We start from the raw sequence: 12,623 nt of genomic DNA on the forward strand, positions 1-12,623 counted from the left end.
AGAGCTCGTCCAGTTTGTTCTCCAGTGATTGTACGTTTACCAATAAAATAGATGGTACAGGCGGTTTACAGTCACCGACGTAGTTTCATCAGGGTGCCCGCACATCGCCCTCTCTAATGGCGCCTCAGGGTCCGGTGTGAGCAGTACAGTATGTGCTACGCCTCTGACTTGTTGAGGTAAAGATCTTCATCCAAATCGAAGTTAGTTATTTTTGGTCATAGGATACAATGGTGGAAACATTATGTACAAAAAAAATTAAGATCAGCATGAAAAAAAATAGGTCAGGAGCCTGTAAAACAGCAGCTATCCGTTGCTGCGGCATTCTTTCATGTCTGTCTCTGTCCGTCTGTCTGGGGTCATGTAATTGGTCTGGGCTTCTTAATACACTGCTTAAACACACAGGCTGTGTATCAAGTGGGTACCTTATTCCCTATAGAGTGTACAACTTTTGACCGGAGCCCATAGGGAGTAGGGTGCCATTTCAGAAACAGCCAGAGTTGGTCTGGGCTTCCTCATACACTGTCAACTAAACAGTAACTGTAAACACAGACTTATAGTTCTTAGTCCTAGAACTTCATTGTGACCTCACGCAAAACTCTTTTTTTGTATATTTTCTTTAATGCCTGCTTCCCAGATGTCAGACCAGGGTCAAAGTTAGTGCACTATATAGGGAATAGGGTGCCTTTTTGGACACAAACCAATATGTTTTCCCAGTGATCTAGATGTGAAAGTTGCGCTATAAAGTAATCTTCTATATCTGGAAATGTGTACAGTTCTGAACTTGCACTGTAGAGGAATCTGATATGTATGTAAATATGTTCAGTTCTGAGCATGCACTGAAGAGGAATCTTGACATTTATGGAAATGTGTACAGTTCTGAACACACTCTCTAGTTCAGGGCTCTCCAACAATGTTCCTGGAGACCTACCGTCCTGTAGGTTTTCACTCCAACCCTAATCTAACTCACCTGATTCTAATAATTAGTTGGTTGATAAGCATAATCATTTAAGTTACAACTGGGGATGGAGTGAAAACCTACAGGAGGGTAGTTCTTTAGGAAAGCCCTGTGTTGGAGAGCCCTGCTATAGAGGAATCTAATACCATACCGTATGTAAATATGTGTAACCGAGACTTCCAGCTACTGACCTTTTTAGAGATATGTATTCAAATGGCCTGGGAAGGTAGCCAGGTCCAGATCTGTGTGTGCTCCAGCCAACTCCTCTTACATGTTGTCATGTTCGGGCCAGGCAACCCTGGGAAACAGATTAGTCAGGGAGGAATGTCGGAAACACTGGGAGAAAGGGGGTTGGAGTAAACAGGAATTCTCCCAAATAACCGTCAGTCTTGGAGGGAACACACACACACTAGTCATAGACTGTTCTCTCTGCTACCGCACGGCAAGCGGTACCGGAGCGCCAAGTCTAGGTCCATGCTCGGGGTACACGTCCTGGTAATCCATCCGGCCCTGCGGCCTTGTGACTGTTGACCTGTTTAAAGGTCTTACTCACATCGGCTGCGGAGAGCGTGATCACACAGTCGTCTGGAACAGCTGATGCTCTCATGCATGTTTCAGTGTTACTTGCCTCGAAGCTAGTGTAGAAGTTATTTAGCTCGTCTGGTAGGCTCGTGTCACTGGGCTGCTCTCAGCTGTGCTTCCCTTTGTAGTCTGTAATAATTTGCAAGCCCTGCCACACCCGACGAGCCTCGGAGCCGGTGTACAATTCGATCTTAGTCCTGTATTGACGCTTTGCCTTTTTGATGGTTTGTCGGAGGACTTTGCAGGATTTCTTATAAGCTTTTGGGTTAGAGTCCCGCTTCTTGAAAGCGGCAGCTCTAACCTTTAGGTTAGAGCGAATGTTACCTGGAATCATGGCTTCTGGTTTGGGTATGTACATACTGTCACTGTGGGGACGACGTCCTCAATGCACTTATTGATAAAGCCAGTGACTGATGTGTTGTACTCCTCACTGCCATCGGAAGAATACCGGAACATATTCCAGTCTGTGTTGGCAAAACAGTCCTGTAGCTTAGCATCTGCTTCATCTGACCACTTTTTTTATAGACCGAGTCACCGGTGCTTCCTACTTAAATTTTTGCTTGTAAGCAGGAATCAGGAGGATAGAGTTATTGGTCAGATTTGCCAAATGGAGGGCGAGGGAGAGCTTCTATGTGTGTGTAGTAAAGGTGGTCTAGAATTGTTTTTCCTCTGGTTGCACGTTTAACATACTGATAGAAATTAGGCTTATCATAAGATACTCTACCTCAGAGCAAAACCTTGGGACTTCCTAAGATATTATGCACCAGCTATTGTTTACAAATATGCATAGGACCCTGCCCTGTGTCTTACCAGAGGCTGCTGTTCTGTCCTGCCGATAGAGTCTATAACCCGCCAGTTGTATGTTCATAATGTCGTCTTTCAGCCACGACTCTGAAACATAAGATATTACAGTTTTTAATGTCCTGTTGGTAGGATATACATGCTTTCAGTTTGTCCCATTTCTTTTTCCAGCGATTGAACATTAGCTAGCAGGGTGGCAGGCAATGGCAGATTAGCCACTCGTCGCCTGATCCTCACAAGGCACCCTGATTTCTTTCCTCAAAACCTCTTTCCTTTTCCAGCGAATCACTTAAGTCCCCACGAAGATAGAAAAACAAAACGTGTGCGTGTGTTTGTGTGTGTGTGTGTGTGTGTGGCATGCACACATGCACAATACACATACTGTATGGGTTTTGACTGTGGTGGTTGAGTGTTTGCTAACCCTCCCAGCATTGACCAATACTGTGTTGTTTTCCCACAGGCTGCTTGCTATGTGTTACATCCACAGGCAGCTGCTATGTGTTACATCCACATGCTGCTTGCTATGTGTTACATCCACATTGCTGCACTGGTGGCAGAATATCTCCACAGGAAAAGTAAGACTGTCTTTCCCCATTTATTCATTCACCATCACTTACAGTACTTTGAAGTATTGTTACATTATTTTTACCTTTACATTATTGGCACCCCGCATTATCGTTTTACATTATTGTTAGAACTTTATCATATATATTTATATATATATATATTTATATATTTTTTTTATAGAACAGCACACTGGCATTCGGTTTACCCCCCGACTAAAGCCGTGGCACCAGACTGTATTATCTTACTGTAAGGTCTTTATTTTGTCCAGCCAGGATGCTTTATACACTGCTCAAAAAAAGGGAACACTTAAACAACACAATGTAACTCCAAGTCAATCACACTTCTGTGAAATCAAACTGTCCACTTAGGAAGCAACACTGATTGAGAATAAATTTCACATGCTGTTGTGCAAATGGAATAGACAACAGGTGGAAATAATAGGCAATTAGCAAGACACCCCCAATAAAGGAGAGATGGTGACCACAGACCACTTCTCAGTTCCTATGATTCCTGGCTGTTGTTTTGGTCACTTTTGAATGCTGTCGGTGCTTTCACTCTAGGGGTGGCATGAGACGGAGTCTACAACCCACACAAGTAGCTCAGGTAGTGCAGCTCATCCAGGATGGCACATCAATGCGAGCTGTGGCAAGAAGGTTTGCTGTGTCTGTCAGTGTAGTGTCCAGAGCATGGAGGCGCTACCAGGAGACAGGCCAGTACATCAGGAGACGTGGAGGAGGCCGTAGGAGGGCAACCCAGCAGCAGGACCGCTACCTCCGCCTTTGTGCAAGGAGGAGCACTGCCAGAGCCCTGCAAAATGACCTCCAACAGGCCACAAATGTGCATGTGTCTGTTCAAACGGTCAGAAACAGACTCCGTGAGGGTGGTATGAGGGCCCGATGTCCACAGGTGGGGGTTGTGTTTACAGCCCAACACCGTGCAGGACGTTTGGCATTTGCCAGAGAACACCAAGATTGGCAAATTCGCCACTGGCGCCCTGTGCTCTTCACAGATGAAAGCAGGTTCACACTGAGTACATGTGACAGATGTGACAGTCTGGAGACGCCGTGGAGAACGTTCTGCTGCCTGCAACATCCTCCAGCATGACCGGTTTGGCGGTGGGTCAGTCAAGGTGTGGGGTGGCATTTCTTTGGGGGGCCGCACAGCCCTCCATGTGCTCGCCAGAGGTAGCCTGACTGCCATTAGGTACCGAGATGAGATCCTCAGACCCCTTGTGAGACCATATGCTGGTGCGGTTGGCCCTGGGTTCCTCCTAATGCAAGACAATGCTAGACCTCATGTGGCTGGAGTGTGTCAGCAGTTCCTGCAAGAGGAAGGCATTGATGCTATGGACTGGCCCGCCCGTTCCCCAGACCTGAATCCAATTGAGAACATCTGGGACATCATGTCTCGTTCCATCCACCAACGCCACGTTGCACCACTGACTGTCCATTTTACCGAAATTGTATCTAAATATATATATGTATCTAATTTTTCTAGCAAGGTACTAAGAGATGCCCATCCTTTGTTTAAGAGGGAGCTCTTTGCTTTTTTGCAGATTAAAAATCGTACATTTTTGGTGGATTAAAAATTGATCTTTGTTTTTTTTTAACTCTGTTTATTAAGTTTTACACAGACAGACCAGACCAGACAGACCAGACAGACAACACAAAGCAATATAAATAATATACTCAACTAGAAAAAATACAAATAATACATTTAAAAAAAAAATGCTTTAAAGATGCCATACTTTAGACAAGTTAAACACACCAGGCAGAAGGCTACAAAGGTTAGAGGGCAATCTATAGTACAGGGACAGAGCAAACACCTCACCATTGTTGCTGTAAACAGTCAAGGGATAGGGGTGGAGAAATGCAACCACTCACAAACAGTCACGGCCACAGACCGACCATCCACTGGACCAAAAATAACAACTTTACAATGCTTTAAATTAAAATAATAATTTTATGTAGGCGTGAACAAAATGTAAAATAAAAATAACTGGGAGAAACAAGCTCACACTTCAGTCTCTGCCCGGGCAAGATGAACAAGGCATCTGCAGGTCACAATCAATAAGCACATCAACCTTAATGCCCCCCCAGACAAAACACAAAGAAAAGCTCATCCAACCCTTAAGTCACAGGGGGGTCAAATACAGACGTATTTTGGTTTTAATAGGAGTGCCATCAGAGAATGGACTGTTTGAAGTAAGACCGGAATGGAGCCCAAGCCTCATTAAACAATTTGGGGTTCTCCCGTGAATTGAATTTTTTCTAGTTTCAGAGAGCATTAAACATCTCTCACCCAATATTTATAAGATGGGGGAGCTGCCATCTTCCAGATCTGTAGTATTAGCCGTCTAGCTAAAAGAGTTGTATAAGCAACAGTGTCCGACTGGATTCTTGACAGGGCAGTACTCCAAAAAGGGCTGTAAGGGGAGACGGATCTATAACAGTGTCATATACAGTGGGGCAAAAAAGTATTTAGTCAGCCACCAATTGTGCAAGTTCATCCACTTAAAAAGATGAGAGGCCTGTAATTTTCATCATAGGTACACTTCAACTATGACAGACAAAATGAGAAGAAAAAAAATCCAGAAAATCACATTGTAGGATTTTTATGAATTTATTTACAAATTACGGTGGAAAATAAGTATTTGGTCACCTACAAACAAGCAAGATTTCTGGCTCTCACAGACCTGTAACTTCTTCTTTAAGAGGCTCCTCTGTCCTCCACTCGTTACCTGTATTAATGGCACCTGTTTGAACTTGTTATCAGTATAAAAGACACATGTCCACAACCTCAAACAGTCACACTCCAAACTCCACTATGGCCAAGACCAAAGAGCTGTCAAAGGACACCAGAAACAAAATTGTAGACCTGCACCAGGCTGGGAAGACTGAATCTGCTATAGATAAGCAGCTTGGTTTGAAGAAATCAACTGTGCGAGCAATTATTAGGAAATGGAAGACATACAAGACCACTGATAATCTCCCTCGATCTGGGGCTCCACGCAAGATCTCACCCCGTGGTGTCAAAATGATCACAAGAACGGTGAGCAAAAATCCCAGAACCACACGGGGGGACCTAGTGAATGACCTGCAGAGAGCTGGGACCAAAGTAACAAAGCCTACCATCAGTAACACACTACGCCGCCAGGAATTCAAATCCTGCAGTGCCAGACTTGTCCCCCTGCTTAAGCCAGTACATGTCCAGGCCCGTCTGAAGTTTGCTAGAGAGCATTTGGATGATCCAGAAGAAGATTGGGAGAATGTCATACAGTGCCTTGCGAAAGTATTCGGCCCCCTTGAACTTTGCGACCTTTTGCCACATTTCAGGCTTCAAACATAAAGATATAAAACTGTATTTTTTTGTGAAGAATCAACAACAAGTGGGACACAATCATGAAGTGGAACGACATTTATTGGATATTTCAAACTTTAACAAATCAAAAACTGAAAAGTTGGGCGTGCAAAATTATTCAGCCCCTTTACTTTCAGTGCAGCAAACTCTCTCCAGAAGTTCAGTGAGGATCTCTGAATGATCCAATGTTGACCTAAATGACTAATGATGATAAATACAATCCACCTGTGTGTAATCAAGTCTCCGTATAAATGCACCTGCACTGTGATAGTCTCAGAGGTCCGTCAAAAGCGCAGAGAGCATCATGAAGAACAAGGAACACACCAGGCAGGTCCGAGATACTGTTGTGAAGAAGTTTAAAGCCGGATTTGGATACAAAAAGATTTCCCAAGCTTTAAACATCCCAAAGAGCACTGTGCAAGCGATAATGTTGAAATGGAAGGACTATCAGACCACTGCAAATCTACCAAGACCTGGCCATCCCTCTAAACTTTCAGCTCATACAAGGAGAAGACTGATCAGAGATGCAGCCAAGAGGCCCATGATCACTCTGGATGAACTGCAGAGATGGGAGACTCTGTCCATAGGACAACAATCAGTCGTATATTGCACAAATCTGGCCTTTATGGAAGAGTGGCAAGAAAGCCATTTCTTAAAGATATCCATAAAAAGTGTTGTTTAAAGTTTGCCACAAGCCACCTGGGAGACACACCAAACATGTGGAAGAAGGTGCTCTGGTCAGATGAAACCAAAATTGAACTTTTTGGCAACAATGCAAAACGTTATGTTTGGCGTAAAAGCAACACAGCTCATCACCCTGAACACACCATCCCCACTGTCAAACATGGTGGTGGCAGCATCATGGTTTGGGCCTGCTTTACTTCATCGGGGACAGGGAAGATGGTTAAAATTGATGGGAAGATGGATGGAGCCAAATACAGGACCATTCTGGAAGAAAACCTGATGGAGTCTGCAAAAGACCTGAGACTGGGACGGAGATTTGTCTTCCAACAAGACAATGATCCAAAACATAAAGCAAAATCTACAATGGAATGGTTCAAAAATAAACATATCTAGGTGTTAGAATGGCCAAGTCAAAGTCCAGACCTGAATCCAATCGAGAATCTGTGGAAAGAACTGAAAACTGCTGTTCACAAATGCTCTCCATCCAACCTCACTGAGCTTGAGCTGTTTTGCAAGGAGGAATGGGAAAAAATGTCAGTCTCTCGATGTGCAAAACTGATAGAGACATACCCCAAGCAACTTACAGCTGTAATCGCAGCAAAAGGTGGCGCTACAAAGTATTAACTTAAGGGGGCTGAATAATTTTGCTCGCCCAACTTTTCAGTTTTTGATTTGTTAAAAAAGTTTGAAATATCCAATAAATGTCGTTCCACTTCATGATTGTGTCCCACTTGTTGTTGATTCTTCACAAAAAAATACAGTTTTATATCTTTAGGTTTGAAGCCTGAAATGTGGCAAAAGTTCGCAAAGTTCAAGGGGGCCGAATACTTTCGCAAGGCACTGTATGGTTAGATGAAACAAAAATATAACTTTTTGGTAAAAACTCAACTCGTCGTGTTTGGAGGACAAAGAATGCTGAGTTGCATCCAAAGAACACCATACCTACTGTGAAGCATGGGGGTGAAAACATCATGCTTTGGGGCTGTTTTTCTGCAAAGGGACCAGGACGACTGATCCGTGTAAAGGAAAGAATGAATGGGGCCATGTATCGTGAGATTTTGAGTGAAAACCTCCTTCCATCAGCAGGGCATTGAAAATTAAACGTGGCTGGGTGTTTCTGCATGACAATGATCCCAAACACATCGCCCGGGCAACGAAGGAGTGGCTTCGTAAGAAGCATTTCAAGGTCCTGGAGTGGCCTAGCCAGTCTCCAGATCTCAACCCCATAGAAAATCTTTGGAGGGAGTTGAACGTCCGTGTTGCCCAGCAACAGCCCCAAAACATCACTGCTCTAGAGGAGATCTGCATGGAGGAATGGGCCAAAATACCAGCAACAGTGTGTGAAAACCTTGTGAAGACTTACAGAAAATGTTTGACCTCTGTCATTGCAAACAAAGGGTATATAACAAAGTATTGAGAAACTTTTGTTATTGACCAAATACTTATTTTCCACCATAATTTGCAAATAAATATATAAAAAATCCTACAATGTGATTTTCTGGATTTTTTTTTCCTCATTTTGTCTGTCATAGTTGAAGTGTACCTATGATGAAAATTACAGGCGTCTCTCATCTTTTTAAGTGGGAGATCTTGCACAATTGGTGGCTGACTAAATACTTTTTTGCCCCACTGTATATCACAGAAACATTTAAATATTAATTCCCAGAAACCTGACAGTTTATGACAGCCTCAAAACATATGCAACTGGTTCCAGCTGGTTCCATTTTACATCTGACACAGGTAGGATCAAAATCAGAGAATATTCTTCCAAGTTTGGCCCCCTGACCAGTGGATACGGTGAACCACCTTGAATTGAATGAGGCTGTGTCTAGTGCTAAAAGAGGACGAGTGCACCCTGTGCAGCACAGCTTCCCAGGTGTCTTCCACAAGTTCCTCCCCCAAATCCCTTTCCCATCGAGTCTTTAAAGGCACCAAAGAAGGGTTCTGTAAGTCATGAATGATTGCATATATATCTGAACTTGTTCAGCTCCAAGATGCTCTCTATAGCTGTATTTGCAGGCCTATGGGGAAATGCAGGTGTTAGCTCTGACAAAGTTCCTAGTCTGGAGATATCAGAAAAAATGGATCTTTGTTTAAGTATTTTTTTATTTTAAATAATATTTAACCTTTAACTAGGAAAGTCACTTAAGGACAAATTCTTATTTACAATGATGACCTACCGGAGAATAGTGGGTTAGCAAGCAACTAACAACAGTGTATGGAGGTCTAATGCTCAATGCAAAATGATAACCAACTCATCGCGGCTCTGCCACAAAATTGGAAGAGACAATTACCTATAGAAGAAATTAAATAATGATTCTGTCTGCCACCCATTCAAAATCATAAATGGCTTAAAAGTATTAGTATACATCGAAAAATGAATCCGTTTCACTTAACGACACAAGGCAATGCCGTATAAAATTCAAGTTAGTTGGGAACAGGTCTTTGATGTCCCAATACCTTGGCATTGGGTCTATGAACTATATATATATATATATATATATATATATATAAATGAATAAATGTGTGCATATAAAATAAATAAATAAATAAATGTGTGCATATATATATATATATATATATATATATATATATATATATATATATATATATATATATATATATATATATATATATATATATAGATGTGTGCATCTTCCCATTTACACCAGAGATCTGTATATAATATATAAAGACTCCACCCTGACAATGGGATTCATTGTCCCAAAGGCAGGAGGCAAACTTTGGTGCAAAATAAGCCCATTGAAACACATTGGACATATTTTGGACATATTTTGGTGAGAGCGAAATCTCTGTCTTTGCCTCTTCCTTTATGGTTTACACACACCAAGCCCCTCCCCCTGCCTCTCATTCCAATAAAGTTGAGAGTTCACATCCTGATAACCAGGACGAGACCGCCTGCTAGCTAGTGTCCGATGAGCTAATTTAGCTTGGCTAGTGGGCTGACAAACATTCTAAACTTTTTGAATTAAAAATTCATATGAAAGTAATTGGTTAAACATTTTAACATAATTTGGTGAATAAATAAACATAATCCTTAAACTTTACAAAATTATTCCTTATTCCTCTGAAAATTCTCTCCCAACCGTGGACTTAAGTCCGCCATTAATTCAGCAGTTTTGGGAATGTTCACTACTTCGCAAGGTGTTATAAGATAGCCTCCCCACGAAGGGAACAAAAAAGTATGCTCCCATGCATGCTTTGTTTTCCAGACCTCCCAAGTTCGCTTATAGAACTTCTGGAAAACTTAGTACATACTTGCCATTTCGCGTTCTTATGTTTGGAATCACACTTGAAAATGACAGGTGACTTCTGTTCTCGCTATACGCTCTAGATAGAATACAAGTATGCGTATTGGAACACTGCCCGTGACTGACATAACAGAAAAACAACCACATTTTGAAATTTCACCTTCTGTATCCTACTATTCTACGTTAAATTGGTGGTCCTTTGTGGCTCAGTTGGTAGAGCATGGCGCTTGTTTGATTCCCAGGACCACCCTTACATAAAATGTATGCACGCATGACTATAGGTCTCTTTGGATAAAAGCATCTGCTAAATGGCATATATTATAGTCTAACTCTCAACATTAAGTTAATACCTCGACTGAGTTCCAAAAAACATGTCCGCAACCCACAAATTACAACTAACCCAAACAGGTTTATAATATACAAAAATTCCAAATATGTTACAACACCCCCCAGTCTCCCCTTACTAAACTGAGGTTTTTACTCCGCTGGTCTCGGGAAGAAATTACGAGTCCTCATTGTCCAAAACCGAGTCAAGACCGAGTAAAAATGTATCCGACACCTAGACAAGACCCTGACATGCAATATGTGGTCTATAGACCGGACTCGAGTACTACAACACTGACAACATCCACTGACTGGTTTAACAATAACAAAGAGCGCCACTTGGAACAGCAACAGCTTTACAAAGTCTGAGAATGCATCATCCAAGATGTGCTGGACCTCGTTTTATGTTGTCTGAAGTGCTGGTCTACTCTCCTCCACCCAATAGTGGTGAAAGAATGAAGTAGCATAGAGACTGCCTCTGTCTTTTGTTGTTATTGTTGTCGTTCTTTCAGAGATGTTCCCCAGTGGCCTGGCTGTATTCAAGAGGATCACTCCGAACATTGAAGAGGAGGCCGCCATGAAGGATGACACAGGCATGCAGGATGTCTACTACACTGAGGTGTGTGTGTGTGTGTATGCGTGTGTGCATTTATGCAGGCTTGTGTACAGTTGTGATCCTATAATGACAATGATTTCATCATGTCATATTTGCTTTTAACAATAGACACCACTATTTTTCTTCTTCTATAAATCATATAATAATTAACTGCCAATAGAACTGGTTAATATTTCACATGGATTCATCTCGCAATATTGATAAGTCTTTGATGTGATTGATAACAGCTTGACCTGTTTTTCCTGAACTGGTGCCATCTTGCCAAGTCCTATGGCCAAGGTGTTAGAATAATAGCAGAGAGAGAGAGAGACTTTGTCCTTTCTTCAAACAATCATCTTTATTCAATATCGATTAATTATTGCAATAAGGAGGCTGATCAACCCCACACCCTTGAGTGTTGGACCGAGTAACCTAACCTTTACACAAATGCAGAGTACTATACAGTTGAAGTCAGAAGTTTACATACACTAAGGTCACAATTCCAGTGGGTCAGAGGTTTACATACACTAAGTTGACTGTGCCTTTAAACAGCTTGGAAAATTCCAGAAAATTATGTCATGGCTTTAGAAGCTTCTTTTTGATATCATTTGAGTCAATTGGAGGTGTACCTGTGGATGTATTTCAAGGCCTACCTTCAGATTCAGGGCCTCTTTGCCTGACATCATTGGAAAATCAAAAGAAATCAGCCAAGACTTCAGAAAAAAATTTGTAGACCTCCACAAGTCTGGGTCATCCTTGGGAGCAATTTCCAAACGCCTGAAGATACCACGTTCATCTGCAGGTCCTAGTGGAGGTCCTAGTGGAACACCTGGAGCTGTGTGTGGAGGGGCTGAGGAAAGCAGAGTGATACGAACTGATCACACACATCGCCAAGCTCGTCATCCCTGTCTACGAGAAACACCATGACTTTGAGGTACGAGCCAAACACATGAATGCACACACACACACACACATGCACACACACAAACAAGACTGAAATGTAAATTGAATCCTTGTGAGCAATATTTACACAGCATCTTGTTTACAAAGAACCACCCATGTACAGATGTGGCTGTATTCGTTTTTAAAATACCAAAAACCATTCTAGGATTGACTGTAGGAAAATAACTTCTGTGTGAATCCCACAATGAGTATTTGATTGTAAGGTTGAGACAATGCCATTCAACATTCCAGACTATATTAACTATGTCCTGCTTGTCTGTGTATTGCGCTGTCCCCTGTGTTTATAAAGCAGAAATAAGCAAGGCTAATTCAGTCCTTCCTCAGCTTATGAAATAAGGTCTCACACGTAAATACTGTCCATGAGAAGTTTACCCTAAGAATGTCCCACTCTCCATCTTCTCATGCTGAGACTCTCTTCTCTTCTTAGCTTGAATAGAAGCTTTGGCTCTGGCTTTAAAAAGCTCTTTGGCCGAGTCTCAAATGGCACCTTATTCCTTATATAGTGCCCTACTAAGGACCC

General features: G+C 42.1%; 1 pseudogene; it reads left to right on the forward strand.

Moving 5' to 3' along the window:
* LOC110532966 overlaps positions 1–12,623 on the forward strand; it is an 88,044-nt pseudogene that overhangs the window by 57,584 nt on the left and 17,837 nt on the right.

This window comes from Oncorhynchus mykiss, chromosome 9, assembly GCF_013265735.2.
Source record: "Oncorhynchus mykiss isolate Arlee chromosome 9, USDA_OmykA_1.1, whole genome shotgun sequence".
Taxonomy (NCBI): Eukaryota; Metazoa; Chordata; class Actinopteri; order Salmoniformes; family Salmonidae; genus Oncorhynchus; species Oncorhynchus mykiss.